This window comes from Erpetoichthys calabaricus, chromosome 4, assembly GCF_900747795.2.
Source record: "Erpetoichthys calabaricus chromosome 4, fErpCal1.3, whole genome shotgun sequence".
Taxonomy (NCBI): domain Eukaryota; kingdom Metazoa; phylum Chordata; class Cladistia; order Polypteriformes; family Polypteridae; genus Erpetoichthys; species Erpetoichthys calabaricus.
The window spans coordinates 257364032-257379959 of record NC_041397.2 but is presented as its reverse complement, the minus strand read 5'-3'; the positions used below and the strand labels follow the sequence as shown (position 1 = coordinate 257379959).

The following is a 15928-nucleotide window of genomic DNA, read 5'->3' as shown; positions in this document are numbered from 1 at the left end:
ATCAATATATACAAAAATTAAGCTAAATCCTGTAAATCGTATTGACTTCATTTGATTTACACAGACGAAAAATGAGCACCAAAATGAAAAAAAAAAAAAAGTATACAAGTCCAATGCTCCACTTATCACTGATTTAAATCAGTGTTTTTCAACCTTTTTGGTGTTGTGACCCACTTTTTCCCATGTAAGCATTGTCACTACCCACCAAGCGGGTGCTGGGTGTCCCCTGGGCAAATCAAGCATGATCGTCAGTGCTTCCACCTTGGCAAATAAAGCACAGCCGTCCAAGCTGAGAGGGTGGGGGTGACAATTCTATTTGATGAATCAAGCATGATCATTAGAAACGCTGATTTGAGTGACTAAAGGTTTGATGTTATTAAATATAACAATAACAACACCAATATTTTAAAAGGAGACAACAAAAGTGAACTTAAAGCTCAAAATGTTGGCCAAATAATCTTAACTAATACACTTTAAGGTTAAGTTGCCTGCCTCACCACATGCTTTTAAATATGAAAAGTAAAGAAGGAATAGGAAAAATCTCTTGCAATGCAGTGCTCTATGCATTTGTATATTTAAATCCTTCACTTTAATCCTGTAATTCTACTATACTTAGTATGTTTTCAATTTTCAAGTATTTCTGTTTACACTTTACTGTTGACATGTCACTTATTTTACAACATAACATTTTTAGGCCTTAGATGTGAAATTTAGGGTCTTATGGGGAGATCACCTACGAAAAACATAATATGTCTGTAATATCTGTAAGCAGATAGGGATTGAGAGTGAGTCAGGAGAATAAATGAAGGATCAAAACTGGTTGAACAAAAATAACGAGCATCAGAGGCAACACAAGGGTCAAAAATTGTGGAGAAAAAATAAACACAATGAAGTAATTAACCAAAAAGAGATACTGGAAGAGCACCTTGAAAAGAGTTTAAATCCACAATACAGATGTTTTCCTGGAGGACCTTTTAAACAGTTGTTGTCAAGTCATGATCTCAGAGGAGGTGCCACTAACAACAAGTGCTACTGCTCTGATGCTGGGAGCTCCAAAATGACAGCGAGTGTGAGACACTGAGGTGTGTGGACAAAATGGTTAAAAAAATAATTAACAAACAAAACAAAGGAGAATCGCTACAAATGAATGCCAGAATCAAGCTCAGAGATTAAAAAAAAAATAAAAAAACTTAAAAGGAGTGTCAGAAATCAGTAAAAGAACAAAGTCCTAACAGCATTTTACAAGTACATGCATAATGAACTATATCAAATCAGTGTCTTATTCCAACAGAGGTACATCGCTACAAAGATTTCTGTACCAAATGCTCTGTCCATATTTAGGTAGTGCATGTGGGTGTATTTTGGATTACACAATGTTATAGCCAAGAAAAATCCTAACATGAAATAAACAATTTACAATACATGTAATTTTTTTACATTATGGCAAACTAATACCATTTTTTCAACTCTAGCTGACAAGAGGGAATGAAGGCTAATTTATACTGAATTTAAAATTCACAAAATGATGTATTCAGAAACAAAAGTGGACAGGCATGAGACCTCATCTGAAACTAACTGAACATCCATATGCAAGCTCCTGTGGATATATTTTTGATTGCGTCCTGACTGGCTAAAGTTCATCTCTGAAAGAGCTTCAATGAAGGGTAAAGTTTTTTTAAATAAAAAAGTAATGTTGAGCATCACAGGATGTTATTTACATGTATCTATCTCATGGCAGGGTAGCCCTAATATTTTTTTAACAGAAATATGTACAGTAAATTGTACATTCAAAAGAATATTTTAAAGATGAAATGTTCTAATGTCAATTACTGGTTGACAGCCCTACTATAATCATAAGGGCTTATCTTGTGCGTGCTCAACCAGAGTAAAGGTTTGATTATGTACTGCAACTGAAATTCCCAGTCTTACTATGAAGAATTCGGAGATACTCAAAATCCATTTTATAGTATCAAAAATAAATAAATAAATAAATAAGTGAGATGGATTGAGTCAAGGGCTTCTTTGATTATGTGCAACAGATTGACATTTTTTGGCTATTGAGTTTGGATTTAAACTTTATCTTCAGTCAAATAAAACAGAAAATGAATTGTACTGTATCACAAGAATCCAATCATGCTACTCAATTTACTGCAAACTATATATCTAGAAATAAATGTTAGTATTATTGCTTTGTTACCCAGAATCCAGAATAATATAATTTTAGGAGCTTTGTGGTGATTTCCACCTTTAATTTTTATGCACTTGTGATTTATATAAGATCATTTACATTAAACTGCTTAAATGTAACAAGATGTTTTAAGATTAACAAAAGTCTACAAGTAGAACATCAAAGCCAAGCTGGCTTTCTGGCACTAAATTTGATTTATCCAATATAAAATACCAAATTTAACAACTCTGGTATTTGACATAGACGAATGGACCAATCCACATACATGGTGTGGATAATTTATTACTTTTTGTATCTCTGCCCTTACAATGTAACTGATTGCTCAGGCAGCAAAAACTTTAACAGAATTGTCAGCTCTCAGAATTTCAGTACCATCATCTCCTTGAAACTGGGTGCAGATCTCAGGGACCTTAACCTCAACGTGACTCTGTGCAACTAGAATCAGCATCTTGTGACTTATGGACTTGACAATGGAAGGTTTGCAGAACACATCATTTACAGTATATCTAACAACTTTATTTTCAATTTTCTAATGTTCTAATACTCAAGCGCCTGTGTCCATTACTCTTTTACTTAGTTACTCATAATAAACACAAATGAACTGAAATTAACAAAATAATACCACTTCTGTAATTAAAGGTGTCAATGAGAACACAGTATTGGGACTGATCATCAACAGTGACTACACAATCTGTAAGGAGGCTAAATTCCTAACTGACTGGTGTGTTGACAACTTTCTTACCATGAATGTCAGCAAAGATGCTGACTGTGGACTTAAGGAGACTTGAAGGGGCTGCTGCAGAAGTAGCGTTAAGTTCAAAGAAGTCCACATCACTGAGAGTCTCTCATATTTCCTGAACAGAGACCTCACCTTCCTGAAGACTAAGAAAAGACACTTGGGGCAACACGTGCTGAAATGATTCTCTGTCACCTCGGAACCCTCACATAACAGCAAAACCGTTTTTGAGCCCTACGTTCCGCAAAAGATATCACAGAATTTGAAGTTGCACCACCAGACCTTAGCTTTGCTACTGTTGATACATTTAGTGACCTGTGTTTGCTGGACTCTTGTTGTGCTATATCACTGTATGTTGAATGGTTTTGCAAAAGGAGGAATAATAACAAATATACTACACTGAAAGTTATACTGACAATGAACGTGTGTGGACTGTGTTTGCACTTTACAAGAAGAACGTGAAACACATTAGATGTAAATGGCTTAGAACATAGTATATGTAGCAGGAGGCAATTACACCGGCAAGAGTGCATCAGAAACGGCAGGAATTCTCACACATGACAGTCTCATAGGTGCATTAAGAATGGGTTTCCAGCCAATAGGCACCTAGCCAGCAGTAGTCCTGTTCTCAGGAAGAAACTGCTTAAGAAAGGTGCACATAGAGTCTGACAACATTTGTGCCTAGACAATAAACCAACATGTATATCATGCTGAAAGTAGCATATCAAAATATACAACTCGTTACTCTTTGTCATCAATGGGGTAGGGCAAGAAATAATCAAACCAAATTGCATTCCTGTCAGAAAAAGAAAGGAGATGCAGTTGTAGTGGGCTAAGGAATACAGACACTTGTATGGTAGATTATGTGGAATTTGCACATTTGGCCTCTATGTTGAATCTCAATTCCCAGTGAATATGGCTTATGGGAGGACCAAGATATGACAAAAACAAACAAAAAAAAAAAACATAAGTCCATTCTCTAGGATGGCAACAGTTCAAGCTGATGGTGCAAGTGGTGAGATGTGCTGTGTTTTTATAGTACAAACTGGATCACTTGATACAAGTAAAGCAAAGCACTTGAGCATCACAGGATATTTGAACATTGTTTAACAGATAGATACAATACCATAAGCACCATCATCACTGATTTAATGTAGATATTCTGAATTTACCCAGGGTAGCAAGCTGCCCTTGACATATTTTTCCTCCATTCTCTATGGTCCTAATCATCCTTTGCAGTGAGCCACATTCTTTTCATATGACCCGATAACACCTTCAACTACATCTTCTTAGATCTCTCTAATGGTGCGCCACTGCCTTTCTTCATCCAGTCATCCTCTACTTTATTGCCCCACATGCATAGTGCATACTCCTCCCCACCCAACCTTCATAAACATACTGTTTAAACATAAACATTATGTTTTCTGTAAACCATATGAAAAGAATAAATCAACACAAGAATCTAATGGAACAGGACAACAAAAAAAAAACTTTACTTAACTACTCTGTGTTTTCATAAACTACACTTGTCACATTCAACACATCTACAAAAATAAGCATGACTTGAGACAGGAAAGTATCTTTTATTCATATGATGCACAAGAAATAAAGAATAAAAACTTAAAGAAGCTTCACAATACATTACCATGCATAGTTTTATTTACCCTGTACGAATGGTGAATTAATTAATAAAACAAATAGTAAAAACTGAAGAAAACCATCAATATATTTTTGAACTACAATTCTAGTTTGAGGATTACAAGTGATTGGTGTCTAACCTGGCAATTTTGGGTTTGAGGCAGGAAACAACACTAGACCAGAAGCCTGTTGAGTCCCATGGACATTTCCTTACACACTCACACTCGACCAGTCTAACCTTGTCATACCATACCATACCATATCATTTTCCAAGTCCGCATAATCCTGAGCAGGGTTGCAGGGGGCTGGAGTCTATCCCAGCAAGCTTCAGATGCAAGGAAGGAACAATCCCTGGTCAAGATGCCAGTCTATCACAGATTGGGCACATACACTCACACACAACTCCTAACCTGCATGTCTTTGGACTGTAGGAGGCACCCCACATGCCCAGGGAGAGAACATGCAAACTCCACACTGGGAGGACCCAGGATGTGAACTCTGGTCTACTTACTGTGAGGCAGCAGCACTATCACTGCAACAATGTGCCACCCTCTGGCTTTACCAATTCACCTAAAATATACTTTTTTTAGGGCAAGTGAGGAAAAAACTCTCACAGACACATGGAGTATATGTAAACCTCACACTGCCAGCCACATGGGAAGGAATTTCAGCCAAGGATCCTGAAATTGTGAGACCACTGGCCACTGTACTGACGATAAAGCAACATCCTCAAGCTAAGGTCACTCATGCTCTTTAATGTACAATGATAACATTTTGCAAAAATGGCGTACTGGCAGCCTTCCTAAATAACGAATATTCATACTTCTCTGAATTTACTCATCGAACGGAAATGTTTAAACAGGATGACTTTGCTGTAATTTAAGAGTAGTACTAGGGTGTTGTACCGTGTTAGCCATTATGAATGTAGAGAAAAGCCAAGCAAAATGACACCTTTTATTGGCTAACTAGAAAGATTATGTTAGCCAATAAAAGGTGTCATTTTGCTTGGCTTTTCTCTACTGTAATTTAAGAGAAATTCAGTTGCAGCTCGCAAAAGCAGACCTGTCAGCAGTGGTGTAATATAGTAATATTCTGTACTGCATTCTATTCCATGTAAAATAAAAAAATCTGGACATAAGCGTCAGTAGGTTTTGCGCCCTAGGAACTAAGTTACCCGAACCATTCTATAACATTTCAGTAATTATTTACCTCTTTGATCATTAAATAGGTCATTACGATAGCAATTGATGAGAAGAATTCATAATAAATTGCAGAATTACATTATTTAAGTGTTCCTTTAGAATGCTTCTTTCTCTTGCACGATTTGACTCAAAAACTAATCAGCACATTGTCATCTCATAACAGGCTGAAGTTTCGAGTTTGATATTTTTCCCATCCAGCTGTTTTAGCTCTAGACCGACCTCAAGAAACTGTTACACACAGACACACACATACCCATCATCGAGATATCAATGTTTTCAGCATCAAGGGACCCTAAAATGTCAAGATACATCAAAAAATGGAGATCGAAATTTTTGACGAATCTAAAGCTTTTGCTCCTCCCCACAGATGATAGGTTATGGTGAGGGAGGGCACAAAGCAAAAATATTTTTTTACTGACTTAGCCAGTGTCTTAATCAGAAGCTGACACTGCTGGAACAGATATTATATGTGGCTGTTAGTGTGCTGAAAACTACAGATACGCAGTGAACATCTTCTACAGTCTCTCAGCATGTGCTTCAAGAAATTTCTATTTCTTACCTGTACTCCCTCTAATATATGCATGTACTTCTAATTATTCCTGTATTACACAGCACTATTCATTTAAAATTACCAAACAGGAAAACACATAAATCCAAATGTTCATCACTAAAGGAAGGTACAAATCTATTTAACCTTGTTTAAGCTTTACATGATATTAGCCAATGACAAAAATTAACTATAAATTAACACTAACATACAAGAGCAATAAAACTATAAAAGCAAATAAGACTAATGCTGTGAGGTTTTTAACACTGTGATTCACGCACCAAAAAAATTAACTAAGAAAAAAATAATATAGTGTGAGGAGGTAATTGCTACATTGCTCTAGCATTAAGGAGAAACAAATAAAAATAGATTTAGTTATAAATAAATAACTAAAAACATTCAATAAAATGGATCCTTCATTGTTAGCTTTGGTTTCTGGATTTTAGGCTCAACGTGAAATACTTATAACTGAAAATCAATCAATCAAATTCCTACTTGGCAGAATACACATTTTCTGTAAAAACAGCCCTGGGCCATTATTGAAAGATGTCTCCTAAAGTCGGCATCACATTGCACAACTTTCCCAGCAATTTGTCAATCACTGCCTTCATTTTCATAATGTTAGTCAGTTGTGGAGAGTTGCAGCGCACACCCATGACTGCCAGTAGTGCTTGTCATATCCCAAGTAACTTGACCATCATGGCGTGCAACTCGCTACAACAAAATCAAACAGGTTTGAATCTGTCTTAAGTTGTACAGAGTAAGGGGCTCCTGAATGTGCGAGAATTAATAGCATATGAGCACTCAGCTGAAAGTGCAATGCATAAAATGGGACTGCAAGCAAAGTTTTAGACTATGCAAATAGATCAAAAGCTTGTCTGTCCAATGTTTTGTCTTTGTCATACCACAACAGCATGGACAATGGAAAAAGATAAGTTGAGACTGTAGCTGAACTCACCACACCTGGAAAATATTTCCACATCCACAAGCATTATCAAGCAGTGTGTAAACTGCCTGCCAAAATGAGGTTTTAACACAATGCTTTGGAAATTTCAACCTCAGCTGAAAAGTCATGTAATCTAACATCCTTAAGGCAACAAAATCCAGCAAACCCAATCATTAATTTTGACATGCCCTCCAATTCAATGACATAGAGTGTGCTGCAGGCCTAACCTTGCACATACAGACGAATTTTTACTTTGCCCATTAATTCTGGCCCAATAGTGAAAATTCTTTGACTTTATTATCTATAAATTCCAGTCTTTGAACTTTGCCACAGTTGTATCACTTTGCTACTTTTATTTTGGACTTACGACCACTGCCATGCTGAAAAGTAAACCTTAAGGCTTTCTAGCACCTACCTGGACTTGGAGTCATCCACGTTTTCCTCTGTGTTCACATGCCACCATGGTCTGATATTGCAAAGAACTACCAAAACATAATGTAATAATGAAACCTAATTTTTTATTAAGATGGAACCTATCCACAGGGAAGACTTGCATACAGCTCCCTTATCCTTACTATTTTTGTATTATGTGTTGTGTGATGTGACCAAGTATATATAGCGTCCAGTTAATAATTACCAAAAAGTGTGGAGACCAAGGTTTATACCTTTGTTGTAATTATGTATTCCATTTACAGTGGCATGCAAACGTTTGGGCACCCCTGCTTAAAATGCCAAATATGTTTGCACTGTATCTAAGAAGTTGGATGTCAAGAGTTAGGAATGACATTACACGTGTTGGCTGCATTTCTGTAAACATTTGGAAAAACAATAAGGACGCCTCTAGAAAAACCTTTGTTGTCTGTATTTCAAAAGAGCAGGTATAACTACTGAACAACATATTACGCAACTATAACTATCTGTGGCAACATGCTCACAGATAGAAGCTGGACAGTACAGTATGTATGACTGATTTAATGAGACACAAATAGACATGACTGCTAATATAATACAACCCCAATTCCAATGAAGTTGGGACATTGTGTAAAACGTAACTAAAAACAGAATACAATGATTTGCAAATCCTTTTCAACCTATATTCAATTGAATACACTACGAAGACAAGATATCGAAAGTTCAAACTGATAAAGTTTATTGTTGTTTTGCAAATCTTCACTCATTTTGAATTTGATGCCTGCAACACATTCCAAAAAAGCTGGGACAGGGGCAGCAAAAGACTGAGAAAGTTGAGGAATGTTCAAAAAACACCTGTTTTGAACATTCCACAGGTGAATAGGTTAATTGGAAACAGGTGTTTGTCATGATTGGGTATAAAAGGAGCATCCCCAAAAGGCTCAGTCATTCACAAGCAAGGATGGGGTGAGGTTCACCACTTTGTGAACAACTGCGTGGGCAAATAGTCCAGCAGTTTAAGAACAACGTTTCTCAATGTACAATTGCAAGGAATCTAGGGATTTCATCATCTACTGTCCATAATATCATCAAAAGATTCAGAGAATCTGGAGAAATCTCTGCATGTAAGCGGTAAGGCCGAATACCAACACTGGATGCCCGTGACCTTTGATCCCAGAGGCGGCACTGAATTAAAAACCGACATCATTCTGTAAAGGATATTACCACATGGGCTCAGGAATACTTCAGAAAACCATTGTCAGTTAACACAGTTCGTCGCTACATTTACAAGTGCAAGTTAAAACTCTACCATGCAAAGCGAAAGCCATATATCAACAACACCCAGAAATGTCGCCAGCTTCTCTGGGCCCGAGCTCATCTGAGATGGACTGACGCAAAGTGGAAAAGTATGCTGTGGTCTGACGAGTCCACATTTCAAATTGATTTTGGAAATCATGGACGTCGTGTCCTCTGGGCCAAAGAGGAAAAGGACCATCCGGATTGTTATCAGTGCAAAGTTCAAAAGCCAGCATCTGTGATGGTATGGGGGTGTGTTAGTGCCCATGGCATGGGTAACTAGCACATCTGTGAAGGCACCATTAATGCTGAAAGGTACATACAGGTTTTGGAGCAACATATGCTGCCACCCAAGCGACGTCTTTTTCAGGGACGTCCCAGCTTATTTCAGCAGGACAATGTGAAGCCACATTCTGCATGTGTTATAACAGCGTGGCTTCGTAGTAAAAGAGTGCGGGTACTAGACTGGCCTGCCTGCAGTCCAGACCTGTCTCCCATTGAAAATGTGTGGTGCATTATGAAGCATAAAATACGACAACGAAGACCCCAGACTGTTAAGCAACTGAAATTGTACATCAAGCAAGAATGGGAAAGAATTCCATCTACACAGCTTCAACAATTAATGTCCTCAGTTCCCAAACGCTTATTGAGTGTTGTTAAAAGGAAAGATGATATAACACAGTGGTAAACATGCCCCTGTCCCAGCTTTTTTGGAATGTGTTGCAGGCATCAAATTCAAAATGAGTGAAGATTTGCAAAACAACAATAAAGTTTATCAGTTTGAACATTCAATATCTTGTCTTTGTAGTGTATTCAATTGAATATAGGTTGAAAAGGATTTGCAAATCATTGTATTCTGTTTTTATTTTGTTTTATGCAACATCCCAACTTCATTGGAATTGGGGTTGTACTATAGCTTTAACTTCTGTTAATGTATTGAGCAGCCATTTTGGATTTGGGGTTGGAGAGGATCTCCCAACTTTCCAAGAAGGAAATCTGACTTGTTGGGTTGTTCCAGTCGAAAAAATGGAACACAGCGTTAGTTAGAGAAAATAGACTTACAAGTCTTTTATTTCGAAATATGTGGTTTCTCTAGTAAGATGGATTAAGCAGGTGTTCTACTCAAAACACCCAAAAGGCATACTCACTGACCTCACTGCCAATATTCTGCCAGCCACTGAACATAATGTAACAGTGTTGAACTCACTTCACCCAATCAGAGACAGAGAGGAGCATATAAGGAAGGTAACAACCATGGCCCACTGCAGCGCCACCTCACAAATACATCCACACTCAGCCAATTTAGAATCACTAATTAACTTCAAACAAGTGTCAGAGGAAAACAGAAGTACCAGGAGAAAAAATGACAGCAACATGTAGAGGCTGCACAATCCCTACACAGACAGCAGTTGGGAGCGGGATTCACACCTTGGATTGTAAATCGGAAGAGCTACACTGCCAGGACATATCTCACAGAATCAAGTTGCAATTTCAATACATTTTAGAATCTTTTCAAGCAAGTACACTGCTCATTTGTACATAAAACCAAGAAGCACAAGAAAAATGTCATTTTTAATTCACCTTCTTTGCTTAGTGGGGACTTTTCCTGTGAATAGTTAATATAATAAACTGCACTGGGTACTTTGCTCTTGTCAGTTGTTGTGTGACCATTTCAACCCAACTGATTTGCATTGGACCCCATCAGCCACAAAGAAAAAAACAAAGTCTGTTCTACAAAATGACAGAAAAAGCAGTGCAATTTTCCCTCATTAGCGTCAATCTGTTCATAGTGATGAGAACAGAAAATGCTCTTCATATTTTACAGCAGATTTTAAAGCTTAGAGAATTTGCATTATAATGAAAACATTAACATCATAAACTGCCTGAGATATATCAACATACAGTGGTGTGAAAAACTATTTGCCCCCTTCCTGATTTCTTATTCTTTTGCATGTTTGTCACACAAAATGTTTCTGATCATCAAACACATTTAACCATTAGTCAAATATAACACAAGTAAACACAAAATGCAGTTTGTAAATGGTAGTTTTTATTATTTAGGGAGAAAAAAAAATCCAAACCTACATGGCCCTGTGTGAAAAAGTAATTGCCCCCTGAACCTAATAACTGGTTGGGCCACCCTTAGCAGCAATAACTGTAATCAAGCGTTTGCGATAACTTGCAATGAGTCTTTTACAGCGCTCTGGAGGAATTTTGGCCCACTCATCTTTGCAAAATTGTTGTAATTCAACTTTATTTGAAGGTTTTCTAGCATGAACCGCCTTTTTAAGGTCATGCCATAGCATCTCAATTGGATTCAGGTCAGGACTTTGACTAGGCCACTCCAAAGTCTTCATTTTGTTTTTCTTCAGCCATTCAGAGGTGGATTTGCTGGTGTGTTTTGGGTCATTGTCCTGTTGCAGCACCCAAGATCGCTTCAGCTTGAGTTGACGAACAGATGGCCGGACATTCTCCTTCAGGATTTTTTGGTAGACAGTAGAATTCATGGTTCCATCTATCACAGCAAGCCTTCCAGGTCCTGAAGCAGCAAAACAACCCCAGACCATCACACTACCACCACCATATTTTACTGTTGGTATGATGTTCTTTTTCTGAAATGCTGTGTTCCTTTTACGCCAGATGTAACGGGACATTTGTCTTCCAAAAAGTTCAACTTTTGACTCATCAGTCCACAAGGTATTTTCCCAAAAGTCTTGGCAATCATTGAGATGTTTCTTAGCAAAATTGAGACGAGCCCTAATGTTCTTTTTGCTTAACAGTGGTTTGCGTCTTGGAAATCTGCCATGCAGGCCGTTTTTGCCCAGTCTCTTTCTTATGGTGGAGTCGTGAACACTGACCTTAATTGAGGCAAGTGAGGCCTGCAGTTCTTTAGACGTTGTCCTGGGGTCTTTTGTGACCTCTCGGATGAGTCGTCTCTGCGCTCTTGGGGGTAATTTTGGTCGGCCGGCCACTCCTGGGAAGGTTCACCACTGTTCCATGTTTTTGCCATTTGTGGATAATGGCTCTCACTGTGGTTCGCTGGAGTCCCAAAGCTTTAGAAATGGCTTTATAACCTTTACCAGACTGATAGATCTCAATTACTTCTGTTCTCATTTGTTCCTGAATTTCTTTGGATCTTGGCATGATGTCTAGCTTTTGAGGTGCTTTTGGTCTACTTCTCTGTGTCAGGCAGCTCCTATTTAAGTGATTTCTTGATTGAAACAGGTGTGGCAGTAATCAGGCCTGGGGGTGGCTACGGAAATTGAACTCAGGTGTGATACACCACAGTTAGGTTATTTTTTAACAAGGGGGCAATTACTTTTTCACACAGGGCCATGTAGGTTTGGATTTTTTTTCTCCCTAAATAATAAACACCATCATTTAAAAACTGCATTTTGTGTTTACTTGTGTTATATTTGACTAATGGTTAAATGTGTTTGATGATCAGAAACATTTTGTGTGACAAACATGCAAAAGAATAAGAAATCAGGAAGGGGGCAAATAGTTTTTCACACCACTGTATACTCCGCTGACAGCAATGTCCCTTGTAATTTACTAGTAGTTGTGCAGTCACTTGTAAAAAGTAAGGAGGACTGTGGTCGTCTGAGGTTGGCAAAAGAGTCATTCATGGTACTCATACATTGAAGTATCATTTTGAAACTTTGCAAACACTCAAAGGAAGAACAATTATCACATTTATTACAAGTTGCTGCAGATTATACATCATTCACTGCATATCAGACTTCACTTTCAGTTTGCTGCCCTAGTCCTTTGTGCATTTTTTTTCTTTCTTTTCATGTCTGCTGTACAACATTTCGACTTTTAGTCTTTCTACCTTCACAAAAGAACAAGTGGCAACAAGCTGATTAAGAAGTTTCAACTATGTATGAAATGAAAGGAAAGTTAAACCCATATTGAAAACCAAACAGAAAGTTAAAAACATTATCTGTTTATCTAATATCCAGTAGTTTGTGTGTGGTGAATCGTAGAGAAGAGAAGCACAGAAGGAATAGGTGACAAAGCTCTATGGAGGAGGAAGAGTGACTGGTAACACTAAGATATCATTTGCTATCCTGGCACAACTCATCTAACCTGACACCATCACAGTGATCCACTAGTTATGGTCTTACAAAAGTTCTGAAGGACACAAGTGAAGAAAGACTAACAAGAGTTCCAGATTCCAACTCACTCTCAAGCTTGGTTAGTGCATCCTCAGCTTTCACGTCCCTGGTGTTCCCTACCTGGAGTTTGCATGTTTTTCTGGTGGGTTTCAACAGTGTGCTCCGGTTTGATGGATGTAATCATTAAACATCCATCTTTTTCAGAGATATTGTGGAAAGGAGTCCTCAAAATTTAATGGATGTTTCAGGCAATTAATAACACAGCAAAGCCAAACGTTTTCTCACTGTGATTATATCTCGTACTGCCACCTGGTGGAATCTTCTAGATCCATGTAAAGTATGCGTACAAGTATAAACACGTAATAAGCATGCACCAGTCACATTGCAATTAGAGTCTGCATTTCCAAAACCTTCCTTGCACCTATCCACACTGCAATGCTGAGCCTGCATTTTGAGAAATATATTCTTGAAAGTAATGTTTTCGGGGGTTAAAAATGCTGGGTAATGTGGACGAACAGTTGAAAACATTAAGTAATGTTTGCTTATTTAAACAAAAGCATAGTAGTGTGGGTGCAGCCTTAGACTATCACTGGACCATCTTGGAGAGTGTGGCAGGAAGACCTATGGCAGACATGGAGTTAACATGCAAACTCCACTCAAATCCAGCACACTGAATATGTAAAGCAGCAGCACTACATATTACGTCACCATGCTGTCCTGGGTATGTCTTAATTGACTTAAGATTTCTGTACAAAGGATGTACTTTAATTAGAAACAACAAATAAATAGCAAATTTCCACTTGATTTAAACAAACAAAAAAAAAGAAGGTAAGGCAAAACGTGGGGGGCACTATTCTGCTCTGTTCTTCATCTATATACTTTTCAAATGGTGAGAGGGCTGATCAGGAAAGTTGATATTTGCCACATGTTTTAAATTTGTCTCTTGGCATTCATTTTATTATTTACTAGTCATTTAGCCCATTACAATAACGGGCGCTAGAACAGTAGTGCATAAACATTAGTAGGAACAGTCTATATTAAATGGCAAGGGACTTTGACCTCATTCTTTTTGTTGGTCATATTTTTCTTTCTTTCAGCCTTTCTTTTGTTGATGTTTACTTGCTGAGCTGACCGTTCTTCGTGGGCTGCCGTCGTGTATTGTGTGTCTTTAATTTTCTGTGACAGTAATACTGTCTTGTACGTCCGCTGGCTTGTACGTCCGTAATATACCTTTAATTTTCTCTGGCGGTAATACAGGCGTGCGTGTCGGTAATATGCCTTTAATCTCCTCTGACAGTAATACTGGCTTGTATGTGGCTGTAATATGAGTCACTGTATTGTGTACCTTTAATTTCCTCAAGCAGTAATACTGGTTTGTATTTCCGTAAAATGCCTGTAACTTTCTCTGACAGTAATATCGCGCATCACACCGTGCCCCGCGCATGCGCACTTCATCAGAAGACACACACACACAGACACCTGGACACACACAGGGATTTTATTAAAGAGGATTGTTAAAAAAAAAAAGTAGTGAAAAGGACAATCATGTGGGATGAATCATTGTTCCCCCTAGCCTCCTAAGTGCTAGTTCTGAATCAGCTTCAAAAAGCCACAGGTTGAGTAGAGCACATTTCAGAAAAACAGATCAGTTAAAGTCAGCAATTAACTTGGAATAAGAAGCTTAGCTGGAGTGAAAGCCAACGGGCCCAGCCACTCTCAGGGCTGTGATTCAAAAATCAAACTAAAATTGATTACCTGCAACAAGATCAGCTTTTCTACTTCCTTATTAACTATTGCATTGGCAGCTAAGTAAATAAATTAGATTAAAACAGACTAACTGACAGTTAGTATTTCTCCCAATACTGAATAAGGGATTTGTTTTTCATTATTATAAGCAATTTTTTACCATGCACTACAAAAAAAAAACGCCAAAACCTGCCTGATACTATTAGCCTTCCTCTAAAGCTGCTTCTGATGCTCTGTCCTGCCAAGACACTGAATTTTTTTTTCTTCTGCAAATGAGTAAAACCATCTTAGCGATCAGTTTCAACTTACATCCAAATCAAAAACACACATTTTGACTGAACTGCAGCCTTTTTCACACAACGCACTCAGTAGTGCTTGCCATCTCTTTTACCTTCAATCTCTTTCTCTCTAAAGGGTCTGTTGGCCTTTGAGTCAGATTTTGTAGTAGCAAAACTTTAAGCAATAATCTCTGACAAGTTCAACTCATATAAAATCAAAGTGTAAAACTGCCTTGTTTTACAAGGTTTGATCTTTTTCTGTGGCAGCATCCCATACTTCTGTGAAAACTGCAGGCTAAAATCTCCTTTTGAATGTGGCTAGAATTTTTTTTTTTCTGTTTTTCTGTTAAATTTAGACAATTTACAAAGAGAAATGGTTGATTTATTACCAAAAAGAGGCTGTGCATTGAAAGACTTCGTCCACTTGTACTTCTGCTCTTTTTTTTTTGCTTTTGTGTTTTCTTTTTCTTTTTCTTCTGCCAAGGTTTTTAAACTGTAACTGCTGTGAGAAGTAAATACATTCAATGCCTAAAATGTTTGATTTATGTTTCTTTGGTACACACTGTATTGATTAGAAGGTTTTCATTACAATGTGTAAAAAAGAAATCAGTAAAATGTACAGAACTACATATATTTGAAATCAGATCAGGCTTTTGCTTATATGGTTATACAGAATAGTTATGTAAATTTTAAATGTAAACAAAGATTTATTTTACATTAATATATGCATACTAAGAATTTTTAGCTTGTAATCCACTACATTCAAATCATTTTTAATCTATTAGAAGTTAAGCAAAATTACACCTTTTATTAGCTAAC

At 37.5% G+C, this 15928-nt stretch overlaps 1 protein-coding gene across 5 annotated transcripts in view; it reads right to left on the bottom strand.

Annotated features, from left to right (window-relative positions):
- The window catches only part of nck2b (NCK adaptor protein 2b), a 401664-nt gene that overhangs the window by 171644 nt on the left and 214092 nt on the right, over positions 1-15928 (bottom strand). The gene's annotated exons all lie outside the window — the stretch shown is intronic.